We start from the raw sequence: 20,947 nt of genomic DNA on the forward strand, positions 1-20,947 counted from the left end.
TGCAATGCACATGTGCACACGTATGCACTCCTGTTTCATTTGTGCAGCAATCCTTTAGATAATGTTACACTGATGACTCCGTGTGACCATATCATTTTCTTAATTAACTCTTGGAATGTAAACTGAAGTTATAGCTAGCTGTTTCAAAATTCTGTCTTTTACATAATTACCATATTGTTATTAGAATCAAAGATCCTCATTTCGTGGTACTTACATCTCATTTATTTTGTCAGTCATTGTGTTTAAAAATCGACAAGCACAACCAGAAGTCTTAGGTCAGATCAAAAATTATCTGGCGTTGACACTGACAACTGCATTCAACATTTTCTGAAAAAGTCAAGCCATTTCGAGCTTAAAGAAATAAACAACATATAAAACGTAATGGCTAAAGCATGGGTAATGAGGTGTACAACAGCCAATGCATGCGTTTTTATGTATGCATTCTTTAAAATATTAGCCTGATTCGTCAGAACAGGATCCTAAGTCATGAAAGCCACAGATGTCACAAATGATGTAAAAGTAATTCATGTCTAAACTACTATACACCTGTCATAACGTGTCCAATCCACATCCTGCCTTTTTATTCCAATAGAGGTTGTAGAAATTATCTATGGATGTGCTGTACTGATGTTACAATGTATTGTGAAATGACATTTCCTTACTGTGCGTATCTGTCAGGAATGGCTTTGAAAGAAATGTGTCATTGCAGTCTTGACAACAAGGTGGCACTCTGCACTAAGACAAACCCCCTGAGGCTTTTCTATCCCCCAGAGGACACCTTTACCCAGTGTTCTTCTGTGTCAGTGTACATTGTTTGAATGTGATGCTACAAAGAGGCTCTCTTTTCAGACTCTTTACGGTTGTGAATTGGCTTCATGACTTTGAGGCTCTTCCCCTAACCTGTGCGATGCACGTTTGCTGGTGTTCATGTATTTTTGCATCAAATTTATCATAAAATGAAATGCATACAATTCCAGTGAATATTATCTGTGTAGGGAAAGTCGGAATTAGCAGCTTTTTTTTTTTAGCAGCTTTGCAGATCAAAGACATGCCAGGTAGAAATTTGCTTTTTTTTTAGGGGGGCTTGAAAAAGGTTTAAAGCTCAGGCCGAGTGAAGCATCTTTTTGTCTCAGTGTGGTTTGAAACAGAAAGGAAACAATTAAATCTGACCTTTTTATAGCACACACCTCCTGAATTGCAGAAGTTTGGGAAATGCTTTTAGGTCAAGTTTAAAGATGTGTTTTATGAAGAAGTGGAAAAAGTATGACGTTTGTGTGCTGTGTGTTTTATTTTGTGTGTTTGTGGTGTTATGTGTGAGTTCCCCTGGTGGTTGGTTGGCGTTTTGCTAAATGTCTTAGACTGCTGAGCAATGTCACCTAAAATCAATATCATGACACATATTTTAATTCACTTGTCCAGCAAATTAATTTTAGAAAATCTACAAATGTTTACATATTTTAACTGCACATTAAATATGAAAATCATGAATTTGGACCCAAGTAAATTTGTTTACATTCAATAGTAAGAGCACTTCAAAACACCCCCTGCTCCCATCTCTACCTTATCCCATGTCAGTGGTACCAAACTTTGAGACCAGTGGTTTTGTTCTGGCAATGATACTGCAACCATTTACTGGAAAGGTGGGACCAAAGTAGCATTTTAAATAATTTTCTTATCCCTTGTTGCTTTAGGAAATCTGAAATCAAATGGTGTAAAAATTGCTCCCACTTCTGCTTTTGCATTTTCAAACAAAAATTCTTACAAAATGTTCACAATTTTAGCCTATGGATTCATGTTTGCAAATATTACGTAACGGCATGCTGGTTATCCACCGGCTACGGATGTGGTTTTGTGAAATGAGCTTTTTCTCCATCATGCTCTTGGAATATTTTTTGACATGGTTGTTCAAAACAACAAACGAATTAGTCATATTTTCCTTGGAAATGTTGCAGTATTTGCACATAGCAATCATTTCTGCATCATGTTTACTGAAACTCACACAACTAACACAGCTTTTTTCTGCTTTCCCACGTTGGCAGACATGACTGCTTCTGCTTCTCAAGCATTAGTCTGATTTAACTTGTTCTTGTTTTCCCTAATAGTTGAGTTAGATCGCTTATATCTGCCAGCTGCTGAGACGTCGAGCACATGCTAGCTGACAGCAGGTATTTATCAGTAAGAGAAACTTTGCTTCCTTGTTGTTATTCTTATCGGGTCAATTAGAAAGTCGTAATCAATTTATTAGCCATATATCTGTGTGTGTGTGTGTGTGTGTGTGTGTGTGTGTGTGTGTGTGTGTGTGTGTGTGTGTGTGTGTGTGTGTGTGTGTGTGTGCACAGCATGTCATTTCATATCCTCTAAGCAGAGCCCAGGTAGCAATGTGTGAGGGTGCTGTTCTTACTGGAAGGATATCACTGGCAAATGTGCCCAGAGCCATCTGCACCAGACCTCAGACTGCAACATCTGTGATTCTCGCACGCACACGCACACACGCACACACACACTGCCCCTCACAATCCCTAGAGGAGTATACACTTCTGTGTTGTCACACTGCTGTTATGTAGCTGTCATAAACTGAGCATATGGTGCTAACCCTTCCCCCCAAACCTTAAGGCCCAGCGTCAGATGTGACAAGCTATGTAGAATTAGTCTCAATTCTTCTTCGTAATAAAGGGTAGTTATTCACATTATGTTGAGGTCACTCTCATAGCAACTGTCAAATTAGGACGCATTTTGATTTGATTGCTCGTAGTACGTGCAAGGAGAGGCAATGGTGAGTGATTTTCAGCCTGCACTTCAATAAAGGCTGATTCGTAATGGCTATGTTGAGTTTATTCGATGGCTGAGGTCATCTAAAACTTGCTCTCCCACACATACACACTGTGTGATGATTGTGTATTAGAGCATGCAGTTGATAACAGATGTGTACAGTCATTTCTATCTTATTTAAAACACAGTCACTTACACATCATACAGTAAATACGGTTCAAGTAACTCAGTTGTGTATCACTGGCTGATGTGAGACATGAATTAGGTAATGCGCATGTGTTCTTTGCTTTTAGTACAAAGTTTGTATTTCAGTGCTTGTTTTATGAGCAAGTCATGATAAGAATGGGACCTAAACTATACACAAGCCTCCTCTAACGCATTCAGTTTCCCTTTGACTGTTTATTTTTTGAGCCTTTAGAATTGGAGCTCTGTTGAAAAGTTACGCTAAAATAACGGTGTTGTACACGATTTTCATAACACTGGGAAATTTATTTTTCTTATTGTCAGGTTGTTGGCATAAGACACCTGGATTGCCCCCTGAAATATCAAAAGCCTTCTTTCTGTTCCACTTGTAAATATTATATATATTTCAGTCAGCATTAATAGTATTTGTTTGTGCGGCTGTGAGGTGGCTGAGGGCACGCGGTAGATTGTCAAACACAAATCACTTTGCTGTTGTGGTGATTACATATTTGAGGGTTAACTTCTGTGTTGATTTAAAGAGAAGCTAACTCTTGTCTATAAACAATACCCAGTTAGATTGTTTCCACTATTATAAGATATTTATTAATATTGAATCAAGCTTAGCGATAGCTGTAGGAATTGTTGCCACTGGTCTACTTTAAAGCTTTAATTTCACCGTACTAGAGCTTGCTTTCCCTGTTTTACTTTTAGTTTCCTGGCTGATTTAAGTGGTTGTGAAAATTTAATAACTCTTCCTTATCCCTCTATTGCATACTCACCAGCAATCTTTCATTATCAGTCCTTTTATCAGGGGGAAAAAGTCTCTACTGAGCATGTTTAAATCTTTTTTTCTCCTACCGATCTCTTTCCCAGTCATTTTATATTGAGAATCTATTAAGTCCCAATATGATATACTTCCCTATATAAAAAAGGCATCACACTGCAAAGTTAAACTCATAGACGATATAAAAGATGGATGTGATGTCACCCACTGGTTTCTGAATTCCCGTTCTGAAGCCTGCAGATTAGCGTTTCCGCTGTCGCCATCTTGGTTCCTAAAAAAAACGGATGTGACAAGGAGGGACGAGTGCATACTGATTGGCTAATGACTTGTGATCAACAAGCTGTTACACAATAATCGTGCAGTTTCATACTACAGATAATCCTCCATTTGGAAACATAGTGCGATCAAGATTTACAGTATATAATTTTACAAAACATATTTTATTCTGTATGAGCCAAAATGAACAACAGAGCCCATAAACTCAGCAGGAAAGCCTTCGCAGTTTTTCCATGAACTACTTTTGGACCAGAAGAATATGATATGTTTAGTGACTATGTGGTCATTTAGTCACTACAGCTTCCATCGCAGCTCAGGTTGCTTCGTGTGTTTTTGATTAAAAGTGGAACGTTCAGTAGGATGGTGGTATAATGAACATCATGGTTGGCTCGTGGCAAAAAAATTCTGGTTAATATTACAGCACAAAATCTCTGCCTTAACTTGAGTAGGTGATAATTGAAAGAACTGAGAGATAATGTGAAGTACTGTCAAAAACCCTTGAGCCACCCCTCATTTCTTAATGTTTTGCTTCCAGGGATCCAGATTTTCTTGTAACTATGAAAGGTGACCTTGAGCAGTATTTCTCCAGGCTTTCTGAAGGTCTTTTACAGTTTTTTTTTCTGAAATATTTAGATATTGGCTTTTCTTGCTTGTCTACATGTAATGGACAACTTAGCAAAGAACAAATTTTAGGCTCAAGTAATTTGTTCCCAGTCATCCTAGTTACAAAGCATCTAACTGGGAACAGCTTAATTATTTAACATCACAATGTTTCAAAATACACTGTCAATGCAGTAAAAGCATAGCTGGATAGAAAAGCACACAGTGAAACACTATCAGTCATGGATTGGTCTCCCCAGAGTCTGGACCTCAACATTACTGAAGTAGCGTGGGGTCGTCTTGACAAAGAATGGAGCAAATTTGATTGAGAAAGCTAGATCTCCACAAAGTTCAGCTTCCGAGTTACTTTGCTAACTGCATGTTGATCATGGAAGGCTATGTTTCAGTTGTTTCCACACTCATCTAAAAGCATTCTGAATCAAAGCAGGGTATACAGAGAATATGCTACCTGTTATTTCATTTTAAATTGTTCGTGCTCGATTATAGAGTCAAAAAAAAGAGCAAAAATAGAAATACATTTATTAATAGATCAATTTAATAAATATCCACCGTGCTTCTTACTGATTTTTCCCGCCATCTGCACGTTTGATAAGAATCCAATCCTGACTCAGTGTTTACCTCTTTACACCCCCACCCCAATCCCTCCTTTTCCTCCCTCTCCCCTCGCTCCTTACACCCCCTTCTTCAACCCCAACCCACTCTAAAAGTAAAACTGCTGATTGCTTTAAAAGACCATACAGACATGTTGGCAGCCATTATCTATGGTTAGAGAGGACTAAGTAGAAAGCCAGGCTTTTTATCCCTACGACTCTGCTCCCTCGTACCCTCCCCCCCTGCTGGTTTGTGTATGTCAGAGGTGCGTAATTTGGCCCAACGTATGGCCCAGCGTGCCACAGTTAATGAGGGGCTGTTTGAGAGTTAAATGCACATGAATAATCATTGGGGAGCTGGAGAAAGATTTGAATATCAACACATGCAGAGTGGGTTGGGGGACTGAGTGATCAGAGAAAGACAGCATATAGACATATGTAACAGGCCAGATATCAGTATTAAAGGCCTAGTAAGGGTGTTTTGTGCAACCACCCCAGCACATACATGTTTCTTCATGCTTGTAAAATTTCTCTAATAAATATATGAATACATGCCTCAAGTAATTATTAACGTTCAAGTTCAGTAAACAGAACTAAATTGCCAATGCTGTTTATGCTTAACAAGGGAAGGTATTCATGTGCTTTGAGGATGAGCACTTGGGTTTAAAATGGACTTTGAGGGAAAAATCTGTTCATCAGTGATGCCCTTGGATATTAGAATCTATATATATATATATATATATATATATATATATATATATATATATATATATATATATATATATATATATATATATATATATATATATATATATATATATATATATATATATAGCTATTTGTAGCAATACATGTTAAAATCAGCTTTAGGTTTAGTTGTATTCCAATTGCAACAAGCTGCATTAAATAGAACTAAAGAATCTAAAGATTCAGGGGCTGTGTGTTGAATCCAGATATTATCCAAGCGCTGATTTAACACACTAATTAGACCATAGTGCAAGGGTGTTTAAACACGCATGGAACCCTGTGCTCCAACAAAGACCCACTCTGCCCAGCACCAGCTATCAGGGAGAAGGAGTGTAATGGTAGAAGTCAAAACAGGGCCATTCATTTGCTCTTGTTGAGCTAAGTGCATTCTTGGCTCACAGTCGGGGGGCATCACACCAGACTGTGCGGCTAAAGCCAGAGAGCCCATTTGCAGAGGCAAATGTCACCATGTCACACCGCCCTGCATCTCTGCATCTTTCTCTCTCTGGCTGGTACCCTGCCGTGCCCTTCAGCTGTAACTCTTTCACTGTATGTTTACATCTGTTTCTGATTTCTCCAGTTCCAGCCCCGTGTCTCACTCTGAGCCCCTTCATCATGTCCATCTTTCTGTCTTTCAAATCAGATACTACTTACACAGAAGCTTTCTTTTTCCACATTGCATCCACTCGAACAGAGCTCCAAATGTTTACAGCTTAGCTTGTTTTGTCTATGTCTTTCCATTTTTCTTCCCATGCCACAGTACTTTTTTTGTCAGTCATCATTCAGCCTGAGCTGAACTCTTGAAGTGGGTAGCTTGTTCATAATGTTGCACTCTCTGTCACCCTCAGTGTATTCATCCATTTTGTCTCCTTTGTTTACCTCCCGCCTCCCCCAACGGTGTCACCTATATTGGGCATTCCTGGTGTGTTCAGAAGGCAGAAACTGAAGCTTAACTGAAGACAAAGATGGAGCGTGATCTCCTTTATCATTTCCATTCTCCCATTCCTTTTCTCCTCCCTCACACACTCTTGTGCCATAGAGACTGTTTCATCTTTTTGGTGTCAGTCTGCACTGCAACCAGAGCGTGCCACATGGTTTGTACGTTGCCACTCTCTCAGAACCAAACAGTGGTGCATGTGCTCTCAGCCCAGCAAAATGTATAAGGTAGTAACCGCATGTGTGGAGCTGCCAAGATAATGAATAGGCGACGCAGCTCATGCATGCTAATGTTATGTTGTAAGCAGTTTTGTTGACAAGTGCTAATACTTCTTTCATACTATCATCAAAAGCAGCTAATACAACAGCCATTACTCCACAACACCCCATGCAAGACATGATGGATTGTGACCTTAATATAGGTTAGCTGAGTTTTGAAAGTTAAACAACCTGCAATAAATCACAGAATTATTACAATGCGCTTTAATTGGTTAAGGACTGTTTATTTCCTAAAGAGGTAGGAAAAATTGGGTTTCTGCACTTTTTAATTTGCAAAGTGCATTTTCATTACAAATGGCAGTTTAATATTACCCTCCTTTGTCATGCAAAATATGCAACACACTGGCAATCTATTAATTGGACAAAAAATGCGGTGCCAGCGTAAATCCTCCTCCTCTCTCACTCTGTCTCTTTGTCTCTCTCCACTCTCTCTCTCTCCACACCTCTTTGGTGGTAAGAGGTGGTAACATCGATCAGAAATGAGAGACTAGGGAGACCAAGTTTAAACGGCCTCTCCACACTCCATGCCAGTCCTTATCTGCTGATGAAAATACAACAGCTAAACAGAGTAAAAATACACACAAAATAAAGCTGACAGACCATTGTCTGCTCTATGTCAGCAGCTTATTAAGAGATAGTAAATACAAGGGACACGCTGGTAATTATGCCTGCCCCCTGTTGGTTTTGGATTTCAGTTCTTCCTTTTAGAAGTGCATATGATTCATAAAGTCAAGGATGAAGCTGCTGCAGCTTCTCTTTTTTTTACATTCAAAAACAAAGCATAAAACACTAATTCAGTGTAGTGTAGGGTGGTTATTATGATATTATATACAATCTATAATACCTCATTGCTAAATTATTATGTACAATTAATTCATTATTTTTCTTAGCTTAATTTGTTAATGTTCTTTTTTAGTCTCTCACATGAATGTGAGCAAGATTGTGTTCACTGATGCAAAATTTAAATGAAGAAGTCAAACGTCACCATCTAAAACATGACTGGTTACATTTTGCTGTCATTATGAATTAAAGGGCAAATGCATCTTTATATACAGTTACGAGAAATCTTCCCATGTAAACATAAGATTTTGCTTTTCTGATGGCTTTTTTCCAGAACAAACACATGCGCACACATAGTCTCATAATCTCGTACATACAGGGGTAACCCCATCTAAAAGTCAGATATATAGTACCTATTTCTACAGTAATGGCTGGTTTTCTGGGCAGAAAAATTGAAGCCAATACTGAAAGGCCAAAAAAATCAGATGCCTCAAATGGCACTTGAAGCTGTGTCCAAAAGCAATGCATTCCCAGTAGACTGTCTATAGCTAATTTCCCCAATCATGACTTCTGTATTGGGATTTTAATTACTTACCTCATTTACAGGAAGGTGACAAGCAGGTTGGTAGCTGTCTGCTAAGCATTACCTTAGCTAATTTGAGTCATTTTACTAGACTACTTGTGATGGAGGTGCACTTTGAAGCATATGTGTGACAAATAATATGGCCATCTTCTCTCCAGTTTTTATTGATAAAATTCTAATGTTTTAAGTATTACTTATCAGTAATTAACAGGCATCTGTGTCTGTTCAGACAATAATACAGATCATGGATGCTAACCTAGCTTGCTAGTATTAGCTGATAAGCTAACTCTCTACCCTGTCAGCCACATAAGACGAAACCCTCAATGATAAAACAACAGTCACCTCAATTTGTATTGTAAAGGCCCTACAATAATAGAGAGAAAACCCTAGCAATTAGATGACCCCGTGTGAGCAAGCGCTTGGCAATAGTGGAAAGGAAAAACTCCCTTTTAACAGGAAGACACATCTGGCAGAACCAGGCTTAGGGAAGGGCAGCCATATGCCCCTACCAGTTGGAGGTGAAGGGAGGGAGACAGGATAAAAGACACACAAACTTGTAAATCATATCTGAGGTACAGTAAAAGAAGATAGAAAACAAATAAATATAAATAATGAACATGACAAAGTAATGATTGTTAAGTTAATGGAATACGTTTCTTTTTAGTCTAGTGTAATCTTTAGTACTTTCTTTGTATGCATGTGTTACATGCATATCATTTCAATATCTTTGGCCTCACCAATCACAATATAAACAATCAATGGTGGGTTTTAAATCAGATTTTTTTTCTCTTTATTGGAATGAAAATCACACATGGGAAAACAAAGTGAATCTTAAAAACTGAGACTAGAGTGCAGTACGACTCCCTGATGGCAGCATTACGACATGTTGCCAGCTGGCTATGACAGGGTGCCACCCAGACATGTCACAGTGCTGTCCTGTGTCTCTAACCCCAGCCAAGACACACACGCAACACTTAACACAAGACACACACACACACACACGCACTATATCCCCTCGAGGCCATCACTCACCCGTCATTCTTTGATGCCTTGTAGACCAATCAGGCACTGTCTCATGAGACGCAGTGTCACACATTTAAGGATGCATGACAAAGTGCTCCTTGATTTCCCAGTGGCCACAGTCTGCAGCCTGCTCACGGTTCTGAACACGCACGAACATGCGCGCACAACCGCAGTGTGCTCGCACACCGCAACATGCTTTCATATGTGATAGAGGATATATGTCAAAGGGCATTACGTCAGCAGTAGGTGGCATGCTTGGAGTTTGGACTCGAAGGCAGTGTCTTGAATCCATTCAAAGCTGTTAAAGATGGAGGGAGACAAGCAGACTTGTCAATACGTGAAGCCAGATGACAGGATGCTTGTCATTTAAATACTGATTTAAATCAAGTTACCTAAGAAAGTAATTTCTTATGCAAACTTCTGGGCCAGTTGGAAACTGAAGTGCTTTTCTCATGTGCTGTACATCCTAGCTTTAATGTAGCAAACAAAGATATTCGATCATAGAGAAAATAATGCAGCTTTATGCCTGTATAAGGCCATATGCTCTCATCCAGCTGTTTTGGATTGGACCCCAATTCATCTGGCAGCAGGGGAACAGCCACAGGCCACCAGCACAACCATGTAATGTAGTGAAGCCTTCTTTTAATTTGGCATTTGAAATAAGGAAAAACTCTGTCGTTGACCTGTGTTCTCTCCCCTTCTCCTTTGTGTTTTTCTCTGTCTTCCTCTTACTTTAGTCTCCTGTGTATATTGCATTGAGCCAGACTAAATGATGGGGCCTGTGAGGTATCGCTGAATGGTTTCCCTATTAGAATATAGACAGAGAAAGAAATTAGTAATAGCAGTAGTCTGTTTGAGCTGTGTGGGTCTCAAAGTTCTCTCCGCATGACCCATAAAAAACAGTGATTTTGTTCAGGGAAAAAAGCATTTTGGACCCATTACTCAAGCCATTGTGGTTGTGCACTCATATGAAACAAGACATAGAGGGTGGGGGTAAAGGCACGGAAAGGTATAGCACCAAAGCTCAATTGCAAACATAGCTTTTATGCTGGATGAAAGCCGAACTTCAATTGGTGAGAGCTTTCAGGGCCCTGCGTATGGGTTGCATTGAAGGAAGGCATACAGTAATGTTACAAAGCCATTTGTGCCACACTTTTGCACAATTACAGCCTTTTCTCTAAAAATGTGTTGTTTATAATAGGTGACCGTGGCAACAATTGCATCGGAGTAGCTTTGAAGCTGGGAGCACCGTAGAGAGTCAAGGCACAATGTGACGCACGCGACAGCGAAGAAGAGCTTAATCCTTATAAACCCAAAAGCGAATCAACATTTAACCTGCACTGTGTCGTGTTCATGAAAATACTAAATAATGCATGTTAATGGCTTTTGTTTTTCAGTCGTGAAATGTGTATGTGCATGTGTGTTTGAGGGAGGCTATCACATGGTCTGGCCATTTTAAAACGAGCGTAAAGCGCAGATAAGCAAAGCCCTCTATTAATCACAACCAATTACCGTGTTCTTACGCTGACGGGGGCCACAATAGTCTGACGTTTTGACGTTATCTGCTGTCAATTTACCCCTCTTTTTGGGGCAGCTCTATAAAATAAGAATTGTTTGTAAGGACATAAATCACTTTATCAAACTGTATGTTTTGGGATTGGTTTGGAAAACCAGGTGTATTTTGGTATCCTTTTTAATCAAAAATACACACATCCACGATTTTCCTTTTTGAGTTTGATGGATTAGCTTTTCTGCCGAATTCCATGGATGACATCCTGGAGTAGAAATCCAGGTGTGCGGATCCTTTTATATGGGTCCCCCCCCTATTTTCTCTGGAATCTGGTGGTGACTCGGTGGGTAATATCCCATGAAAATGGTGTGTATAAGAAAGAAGGAGAGAGGGAGAGGAGAGGGAACAGGGGTGTATGATTGTTTTTAAACAACAGTGGTTCAAATAGGGCTTTGCTGGTATTTGGGATATTGCATAAACTGAATATTTGTCTCCTCAACTTTATGTTGCTTTTTTCAGAAGGTTTTGATAGTTATTTCTGTACAATAGCTATTGTAACCCCTTTTATTATATTTAATAGACTACTCTTAGTCACCTAGTAGCTAAAATAAAATATTCTGCCACTCTTAACATGATGACTTCTGCTACCAATTTGCCAGGGAGGTGAAAAGTTCAAGTGGCATCGATTGGCCTAAAGCCACGGGGCCATATGTCCACCAAGTATTTGTAGGTCTCCAACTGGCTGTTATATATGTCTAATGATGACCTTAATGAAGGCACATACGGACAGCAATAAAATTGTTTTAAATACTAAAAGTGCTTTTAGAATTTTGACCTTTTTAAGTTGAAATGGTTGACAGCATCTTCCTCCAAATACAGGATTCATCACCTCCTGGCTATCCATCCTTCACTCACCTCATCTTTCTCTCTCTGCTTTGATTTCTTTTTACCATCTCATCCTCTCTTTAATGGGTTTCCATCCACAGGTGCAGTGCTCAGGTGCACTGCAGACAAAGCCGAAGGGAGAGTGAGCGGAAATGCTATGACTACATCTATTTATCTGCTGTCTGTGGGCATTCAGCAAACTCTGTGCTTTTTTTTTTCTTACATGCAAGGCATGACCACTGAAAGTGAAAGTACCTGCAGCCGTGTTCCGCCTGACCTCAGGTGTGATGGCCTGTCAGGAAGCGGCATGGAACACCTGGATAGGAGCCCCAGGCAGCCAAAACTACTATCTCTCCCATGTCTTACTGCTGTCTGAATCAGCTATTTGTTGTTTTGTCTTTTCACTCTGGATTAGAGCCAGCAGAGAACACACGAATGGTTTGAACTCCATTTCTGAGTTCGTCTCTTTGTGTGGCACCTCCTGCATTCTGGGACTGACTTACAACTCGCTTGTGTCCTCCAGTACATTATCAGTAGATATATTTGAAAGCGCGCACATACATATACATCATAAATATGTAGGAATCTCTGCTGACTTAACTTCTGTTTCTAACACAGCTGCCCACAAATATACCTTTTCATACTCTTTACACCTAGAGAAGATCACTATCCTGAGGATTTATAGATAGCAATAGACATTTCTTGCATTGCCCTGGATGAGATGTCAGAATTGATGGCATGCAGACTTTTATTACCTGGTATGGTGTATGTAATTAGTTTAAATATATGGGGTTGGACACGCATGGTAAAGGCTACATTTCTCACCCCGGCTGGATTTATTGGCCACACTCCGCTCTCTAAGGTCTCCTCTAATGCACTCATTTGCATGGGGGCATATGTAGCTGATGGGTGGGTTACTGTTTCATCAACTGCTAAGCACAATGACTTGGGCCAGCTCATGAATAGCTTGGTTCAGTGGCTGGCAGCGGCCTGGCTCACCAACTGCCTATTAGCTATGATATGAAAGCTGCCTGGCAAGTGTGAGATTGATACTTGACACTTCGAACAAAGCTCATTGTCATTGTAATTACTATATGTTGAGTCTTAATTTCATGGTCGTCCATATTGCCAGCATGATAGGGCTGTCTGTTACTTACATCTTCAGTAACAGCTGTCTATTCAGCTAGTGTATCCATCCGCCTTTCATATGTTCAACAGTCTCAGAAACAACGACTTCATAATGACTATAATCACTTCAGATGTAATTATAATGCATTGCCATTTGTTCAATTAAACAGTATTTTTTTTTTTTTTGAAGAAACATACCACTTTTTTTCCTCCTCCAGATGTCCAATCAAGTGTAAATCACAGATAAACTAATACCAGGGGACTATATGTGTTATGACCCGTTCACTGAATAGTCTTTAAAAGGAATCACTTTATACCAGTTACTCTGTCATTTGCTGGAGGGTCCATCCCATCTGTCTGTTAAGGACAAGCTGATAATGAAGTGCACTTGATGAAGTAAGTTGATAACGAGAGTGAGGCGGCCAGCAGTAATGACAGTGTAGAAGTTGAGACGGTGGCAGTAGCCTGCAGTGTTGGATGTTACTGTTCAGACTTTACTGACCTTCACAGATTCCAGTTTCCCATCCGACGCCCATAATCAGATTGAATTACTGAGGAGGTGTGCGTGCTTGTGCATTTTGTGTAAGTGCGTGTGCTTGCAAATATGGCAGGATGATCTCATTCACCAAGGTCTCCCCCTTCCTCCTTTAGGGGGGAACAAAAATAATCTTGCAAAGAGGGCTGTTCACTTTCACATGCATTCACGCACGCATACCCGCCTCCGACTCCGAGGCCAGGCAATTGGCTTGGAGCAGCCGAACCATGTTACTCTGCACACACGGAAACACATAAAACCTCACACTCCCATTTACTTGAACCTGGCTACTTGCCTGTGCATCGGGACAAATGCTGTAAAGCCTCCACTGGGATGTGGGATGAATAGCAAAGCTATTTGTCTAGTATCTACTCATCCTCTCTCTCTCTCTCTCTCTCTCTCTCTCTCTCTCTCTCTCTCTCTCTCTCTCTCTTTCTCTCTTTCCATCTGCCTGTCTTTTTTCTTTCTCTTTTAAACACGTGCAGTTTGTTCTTCCCCTCGTAATCTTTTTTTTTTTCACCTACCATCGTCATACCCAACTACTACATGCTCACCAACCGCCTGTTCCACCCTTCTTCCACCCCCTCCAGGCTAGGACACACCATAGAAGGGTCTGCTGAAGACAGGGCCCATTGACAGGCTAGAGTGGCAGTAACTTATTGTCTATTGATGGAGTGTGACAAATCATGTGGGAACGCAGGGGTGCATGGCAGTGAGAGCCGGGGTGTTGAGTACGTGAGCGTGCCTGCATGTGTACTTCATTTCAGATGTGTGTGTGTACCCGCATGTGCTTAGGCGTTTTTGTGTCTATGGCTCCGTGTGTGTTTGTGCGTAACGTCTTAGTGTGGGGCAGGCGGGCATAGCCGGGACCCTTCACAGCTCATTTAGCCCAAATGGGGCCACCTGGGTGGTGAGGGAGCTCAGCAGGGCGGCCCTGGCTTCTGGAGCCCCGCTGACAGCCCCCAAATATAGGGGCTTCGTCGGCCTATTAATCAACACAGCCACTCTGACAAATCACCACAACTGTGACCTAATGAGAGGGGAGACTGGAATGAGGAAAAGTAAAGAGGTTGAGACATGATGGAGGAGGTGGAGGGGGCACCACCAGGAATACATGCACAAAGGTAGAGAGGCTCTGAGCATGGAGGCTAAAATGTGACAGAGAAAGTGGAGAGTTAATGAAAAGGAAATGAAAGAAGGAGTAGGTTGATATTACGACTCTATGCACAGGCCATGGGGTAAGTTATGAGGTAATAAGGGTAGAATACTAACACAGTTGTCATCCGTGGCTGATCTTCAGCTTCAGCTCTCCAGCCATACCCACAAGAAACCAGCTGATTCGTTATGAAAGCCCAAATCATGCACTTCAAAATGTAGCAGAGTGGATTAGCAAGCACCCCCTCAGCTCCACCAATTCTCTGTCGCTGGAAAACAAATTAGGCCTCGAATGCTTCCTAGACACTGTTTTCCTTTGCAGATGCTTCAGAGCAAATTAGAGGTGAGAAGAAGACGTTTGATTTTGAAAGCAAACAACATTGATGTATGTCTTCTTCTCCGGTTCCCACCCTGAGGTGAGCTAGCATCTAATCTCTCCACTACCAATCTCAGGTCCAAATCACATTAGCCGGGATCAGAGGTGAAACTGGAGCTTTTCAACAGCAGCCTGTTCTCACTAATGAACCCCCATGGCCATCCACTGCATATTACAGCCACACTGAGTGAGGGGGAGAAAGTTTTGCAATAATCATTATGTAATTGCACAATGCCTCGGTTTCCATTGCCCTGACATTTCGAAAGCTCGATAGCAATATCTTTATGCTTTTCTGTAGGGAATATGTTTGAAATGGCTGAAGTGTATATGATTGATGGTTTTCTGAGGCTAAACAATCTACTTATTGTAATTATATAGTGCAGTGTCTGTCTGTAGTTTATACTATACAATATTACTTTATTTGCAATGAATTTTTGTGCCGTGGTCCCAGAATGACTCGGCTGACATTGGTTGCATTGCTTCAAGTGACCCAGCAGTTAAATCACTCAATGGAGGAAATAGAAAGAGAGAAACACCGCTCACCTACAGGCAACACCAACATCACTGTGCACACACACACACACACACACACACACTTCCTTTCTCTCACATTGTAGAAAATCCACGTCAAACCTACATTAAGGACTAAGCTTAACCTTTTTCCTTTTTTTCTGTTCATTAATATGCTGCCTGACACTGAACACTTAAGTGAATATTCAAAAGCAGCACCCTCTTATTGACTTGTATCTGTCTGTTGTGCTGTCCAGCTATGGGATCTATGTGATATACTAAGCCTCAACCTGTCTGATCCATTGACTGGCCCAGGATGGAAGGGCTGTAGAAAGAATGCACAACTGCATGCTCCTCCCATCCATTACCTAGGTTTGTTGTGTTACTGCTACTACTGTTAAGTCTGTAGAACAGATAGAGCCATCTTGTTAGGTATGGACATACCATTTGCTCTCAGTTCACCTCTTTTAAGGTGTTATAAATTGTGTGTAAATACTTTTTTTCTGCTAGAGGTGACTAGATAAGGAACTTTTCCAATTGATAAGGTCCATTAGTTGTGTATTGTATGTGTTTTTTTCTTTTCTAAAGAAATAACAAGATTAGATGCCACTTAAGTGTGTCGCTTAATTATAGATGTTTAAATTTAATTGTATAGAAACCAATGTATGCAGTTTATAACAGCATTTCTAGTCTGTGCTAGCTTGCACGGGCTGTTTCTAGGTGGATCTAAACACATTAAATGCCACAATGAAAAACTGGAGATTTGCTTTCTGCTTTTAAATCAGTAATAGCTGGAGCTTGTACTTGTTTTCATAACTGGCGGATGGTGTTTCAGATGTTTCCTTTGTTTGCTTTTTTAAATTACTGCTTTATTTGTTATACTTAGTTGAAAGATAAATATGCTTATGAATCAAAATCCACTGATTATAAGGATTACATCTGTTTTCTGATCGAGAGTGCTGCTGGACAATCACTGTACCACCACCCTCAGCAGCTGCAGCTATGTAATGCACAATGCTCATTGAATGCAAATGTATGAATGTATGGTGAAATGTGTACTCTCGCACTAACTTCTTAACTTTATTTACTGCCTGTCTGGTATTTTTACTTGTCTCTTGTTTGACTCTATATTAATATTGCCCTAAATAACATTATCTAATGTTAGCTAATGTTATCTTTGATCAAAACATTCATAACAAAAACAAGTATAACTGCAAGTAGCAATTTGGGGTCCAAGCAGTTAATTCACCATAATAACTCGCTGGGATCATGTTTGCACTGATAGGAAACACATAGTTTTTGGTTATTACTTCGAATGTAAGTGGTTAATAATATATTGGTCAACCTTAGAAAGTGCTGCTGAGTCCGTATGCTGTTGCCAGAAAAACAGGAAGTTGCAATATGATTTCCCTTGCTAACCAGGTCTTTAAAAAGATAAAATTGATAAAAATCCAACATGGCAGTTGTGTGAATTATATAGTCAGTGGGCCGACATGAAAAGCTTGCATTGGAAAAGCCCATGTTACCAGACATGAGAATTATTTGTTTAAGACAAACAAATCATCAGCCAAGACACATTTTATACTCTCTAGCTGTCAAAGACGCAACATTTTGTTCCAAATGAAGTCATAGTACTAACTTGGCTTGTGAACCCATTGACAAATATAAGTAAAATGCACAGTAAACAAATAAAAAATTGTGCATGTTGCTGAAAATTACTACAAATTGGCTTGAAAGGTTCTGACCCACTGCCCTAATAGCCTTAATCTAACAAAGAGCCTCATATAAGAATATTTCAGAAATAGGTAAATCCTTTTTTTTTTTTTTTTCAAAAGTAGCATACAACAAATGATTCTCAGGGTCAGTTGTGTTCACAATCAGTTTTATTTTGAAAGGGAAATCTGGACATTCACTGGACAGTTATCTTTTATCAATTGGGCTCAATTGGACCTTGCATAGACTTTGTTATAAGGGGCTGGCAAGGTTCAAGGTCTGATCTGACTGATTCAAACATTTGTGTTTTCATCCACAGGGCTCAGTGCTGCAGAGCGCATGTGAATACGGCTTAAATTTTGGGGAACATTGCTGGAGACAGAACTTTTATCTGCATTTATGACAAAAGAGAAACAGCAGCTGATGTTGTTAACATATGGTGTTATTGAAGGCCACTTTCATAAAGTAACATGCATATCAGTGCCTTTCCACCTCCCTTTATGACACTTACTGTGGCACTGATGTGCTTAGTGTTTTTTTTTTTTAGTGCACATTAGATCTTTAAATAACATTGGACTGTGTAATACGTGTCAATAACATAAACTTCTAAATATGATACAGGAAAAGGGTTTTTTAAAAAGTACTAATCAACATGTCATGCTTGTGTTCTACCTTTTTTGTTGGATGTGTGCCTTCAACCAGATCATGAGCGATGATGTTACCCTGCTCTTTTCATAGAATTTGACAATGTTTGTATTTTGTTTGTAAGAAAAGCAACACTGCCAGAGGGCTGTGTGTATGTATGCTCTCCTGAGCTGACAATAGACCTTTACAGCATCAAATCCCTACAAGGTGAGGAACAACTTAAAAACGTCTTTATCTCTTTCACACTGCTGTTGGCAGCAAGAAAGAGAAAGAAAAAACCGAGAGAGGGAGCATTATAATTTTATTATAAGGATAGACGGGGTAAAATAGAGCACATGCGATAAGGATCTGGAGATTAGGATGGAACCGAACAATAAATTATGCAAAGTGTTTGAAAAACACACAGCTGTAATTAAGTGGCATTTGATTTTAAATGAGGTGACAGCGAGGATTTATTTATCTCTTTAACCCCCTAAAACTGCCATTAGCATGGTGGAAAATGAACTGTTTGAAATGGTAAGAGAACAAGGCCCTGATCTGATAGACAATGGCAGAGCACCCCCAGCCAAAGACTAATACGTACACACACACACACACACACACACACACACACACACACACACACCATAGGAAAGTGAGATCAGTGTTTGCCTGGACTAATCGGTTCATTGCAGGCCCAGTGAAACCACAGGAGTCCATATCTAATAATGTCATTATGAATGCAGCCTGGATACCTGTATTTACAGTATGGCCTTTAGTGAGAATTTACACCTACACCTAATTTCCCCACACTTAAAAGCAAAGGTATCATATTTGCTGACACAAGGACGTGGGATGATTTATTTTGTGCTTTTTCAGTTGTTTCTCAGAATAACCTGTTCCCTGGTAAAAATTCACTAAATCTTACACTTAGACTGTTTATACAGTCAAAAAAAGGAAAGTACACTTTTACTACTTAAAATTAAGATTAAAATTAAGAGTGTAAGTAGCAGATAAGTGTTGGTGCACTTGATTAATTGATCATCAATAAGTGTGACCACTTCTATAAAAGCAGAGGTTTTGGCAGTTTGCAGGTATGTGCTAACACAATGGCATATTCTTCCCAGGAATGGATGTCCCAGGAAATTTCCCAGTAAAGGTCAGACCTTGTAGTGCCCAGAGAAATTGCAAAAAAAACCAAACCCCAAGCACTACTTATCAGACATACATCTAAGGTCATGACAGTGCACATAGGAAAAAAAAAACTGAACAAGTGTGGCAAGTTTGGAAGCCTCTTCTCTCTAAAAAGAACATGGCAGCACAGTTTAGCTTTGCAAAGGTGCATCTAAACAAACCAAAAGACTTCTGGGACAACATGCTTTGGACAGACGAGACCAGAGTGGAGATGTTTGATGGAGAATATCAGCACAAATACCTCATATCAACTGTCATGCGAGGTGACGGAGGGGTGATGAGTTTGTTTGCAGCCAAAGAACCTGGGCATCTTATAAGCATAGGGCTGACCATGAACTCCTCTGTATATTAGCATATTTCAGAATCAGTGTGATTCAGCTTGGCTGAAACTTGGTTGTGCAACAGCAACAATGAACCCAAGAAAGAGCACCAGAAAATCTACAACAGAATGGGTATAAAAAAAAAGCTGCAATGGTCCAGTTAAAGTCCAGACCTAAACCGGATTGAAAGGTAGCAGAAGCTTAAGAGTGTTGCGCATAAATGGATGCCTCCAAACTTGAATGAACTGAAGCAACATTGTAAACAGAACCGGGCCAAAATTCCTCCACAACAGTGTGAGAGACTGATAAAGTCATACAAAAAACAACTACTGCATAGAGTCCTGTGAAAAGGTTCTTTTTCACATTAAGCAGAGGGTGGCTCCTGCTGTTTCAAAAAGAAGCTCAATTATGGAAGTCTACATTATCTATGATCTCAGTGGTTTCACTAGTTTACGTCTTACTGATTTTATAAATGATCGTCCCTATTTAATCAAAAGACGATAAACCTATTTTTAAAGTCTACTTTAGGGTGTTACAATATGAGTATGCGATGACTTCTGGTCTCTGGTCACATCCACCCTTCACTCATCTTGTCTAGTTTCAAAACACAAAGACATTTTTATTTAACCTTCATTTATACAGGTAGTCCCATTGAGACGCAATGACTCCATGAAATATTGATCTCTCTATATAGAAATGATATATCATTGCATGAAAAAAAATAAATGTGAAGTAACACTGACGGGTTTTGGTGTTCTTCAGTACATTTTTAAAAGGCTCAGTTAGAGGCTCGACTATGAATAGGTAACATTTTTAGGTACCTTTGTTATATTGTATCTCCTTTATTATCCTTGAAGTTGTACTTGATTCTAATGTGCTTCCAGAAACTTTTGTTTTATTCCAGTGTTTCTTCCTTTTGTGTGACTCGGTGTCTCACCATTAAATCACTTATACTAACAACTCAACAGCCATGACACAGTCTTTCAACAGTAGAATATGCTGAAATGTGCAATTCACATATGGCTGTAAAAATTATGTATGTATGTATGTATGTATTGCTGGGTTTGAACAGAAGTTTTGCCACATCAGTGTTTGAGAACGAGGCCTTTATATGTAAGCAAGCTGCAGTTTCACAACCCTCAACGCTCCTTTGTAGATTTTGCAGTTCATATATGCAAAAGTGACAGCGTATTGAATAAGTAATATAGTGTTTCCTGGTAACACACTGGGGTGAAAAAACAACAGACAACATTTTCTTTTCTTTCCTCTGTAGACTGTTCAGTGGGGGCTTCAGTGTGACTGAATGCTAGATTTCTGTGTTTGTGCCTGCGTGTGAAGAGGGTAAAAACTACTGACTTTTTATCTGAATCATCTTCTGTTCATTAATTTATGGGTCATATTTTATGCATTTGGTGATGAGGTTTAA

General features: G+C 39.8%; 1 protein-coding gene across 1 annotated transcript in view; it reads left to right on the forward strand.

The window, feature by feature from the left end:
• kiaa0825 (KIAA0825 ortholog) overlaps positions 1-20,947 on the forward strand; it is a 117,084-nt gene that overhangs the window by 85,272 nt on the left and 10,865 nt on the right. The window lies entirely within an intron of this gene.

Source organism: Copadichromis virginalis, linkage group LG12 (genome assembly GCF_057382275.1).
Source record: "Copadichromis virginalis isolate Kocher_CV1m ecotype Utaka linkage group LG12, C_Virginalis_male_GT1.1, whole genome shotgun sequence".
Taxonomy (NCBI): Eukaryota; Metazoa; Chordata; class Actinopteri; order Cichliformes; family Cichlidae; genus Copadichromis; species Copadichromis virginalis.